Consider the following 1998-nt stretch of genomic DNA (forward strand, 5'->3'; position numbering starts at 1 on the left):
TAGATGCGTGTAGATGGTGTTATGGTTTATTACTTTGGTGTTGCTGTCGAGGATTTCACGGCTAATAGTGATCGAGTGTGTTGAGTCCAAATGAGATTTGATAGCACCACTCTGTTTATGCATCGTAAGCCTTCTAGTCATTGAGGTAGTAGTAATCCCGATATATGAGCCATGTTGACGTGCCAAGCCGTCAAAGGGGCAATTAAATTCATATATTACGTGATTACGCTTTAACACAAAGTTATCTCTTTGTAGAAGTGTTGCTATCAAGTCTCATTTGGACTCAACACACTCAATCACAATTAGCCGTGAAATCCTCGACAGCAACACCAAAGTAATATACCAAAACACCATCTACACGCATCTTAAATTGCAGAAGCAGTCCTAATTGGCATCAATAAACCAAAAATAAAAATACAACAAAAAATGACAACCTCTCTCCTAACCCGGCGCTTAATCAACAATGAAATCAAAGAAGTAATAAAAACTAGCATTGTAAATAATGACAAAAGAGAATATGATGCTATCGGTGAAGAAAAGGAAACCAACGAAGGTGGACCAGCCAATAAAGAAATCTGACACCTAATTTCCATCTAAGTTCACTTTGACAAAGTGAATATTTCCCTATATAAACTAAATTGCACTGATGATGATTCATTCGGAATCGAAATATGGCCTTATTTTCCGCACGAATTCGGAAAATAAGTTTATTTTGAATTTTAATTGTATATATATATATATATATACAATATTCTATAAATTCTACCGAATGAATATATATATATATATATATATATATGTTGGTAATAGACCATAATTTTTACAATATTCTGTAAATTCTACCGAATGTTTGGCGTTAATATGTTTGTAGATCGTTTTTTCGATTTTTCTCACTAAAGTTTTTTGGTGAACGTTTAGTTTATTAAAATTCAAAATTTTTCGAATTCATGCTGCAAATAAGGCCATATTTCGATTCCGAATGAATCATCGTCAGTGCTCCTTGCTGTATATATAGGGAAATATTGACTTTGTCAAGATTAACTTTGACGTTGTAAAAATTAACTTTGGTGTTGTAAAATTGAACTTTGATGCGAATTAGGTGTCAGGTTTACATATATATATATATATAATATATTACCCGCCATAGGCCGGACTCGTCAGTAGCCTGCCAAATAAGGTTTAACATAAAACCACTCAATTATTGTAGCCAAGAAACGCAAATTGAGGTGTCGCGGCCTATAAGTAAGAACAACCACGTGGTTACAAGGTTTAGGAAACCATTCAGTGGCAAGAGGTATTGTTGGTAAACCATTACCCACCATAGGCCAGTTATAATGTTAAAAGCTTTTTTGTTGCCTTTCAAGTATTTTAATTTTATTAGTTTATATTTAATTTATTTCAATAATTTAATTTTTATTTAAATATGATATTTTTAATTTAATACCAATAAAATGATTTTTATAAAACATTTTATTAATTTAATATATAAACTAAATAATAAATTACAATTTATTATTAGAAAAACAAAAAACTTAAATTAATAAGCTAGAGCGTAATGGCCTCAATATTATTATTATTAAGAAGTAAGGCCTGGGAAAAACCCCTTGCCCATAACTATAAAACAAATAACAGAAGAATTAACGAAAATATTAAAGATTAAACAAAAATTAATTTACAAAATAATATTTAAAAATCTTTATATTATCAAATACGTGAAATTCCGAGAACAAATTCCGCTGGCAATAGGTCTGAAGTTTGAAAACTGAGAATTTACATTTACATCAACACCAAATGTTCTATCACTAAGTTCTATCATACCTAACTAATTAAAAAATTCGAGAGCCAATCGCCGATTTATCGGTTTCGATTATAATAAACTTTTAACTGATGAAGTTCAAAATTAAAGGATATATATTTCTAAACTAACCGAAGAAATTGTCTCAACGATGTTCGAATGGACAAATTCAAGTTTTAACGAAGTTTCTAAATCATCTTTAA

Source organism: Helobdella robusta, assembly GCF_000326865.2.
Source record: "Helobdella robusta unplaced genomic scaffold HELROscaffold_15, whole genome shotgun sequence".
Lineage (NCBI taxonomy): Eukaryota > Metazoa > Annelida > Clitellata > Rhynchobdellida > Glossiphoniidae > Helobdella > Helobdella robusta.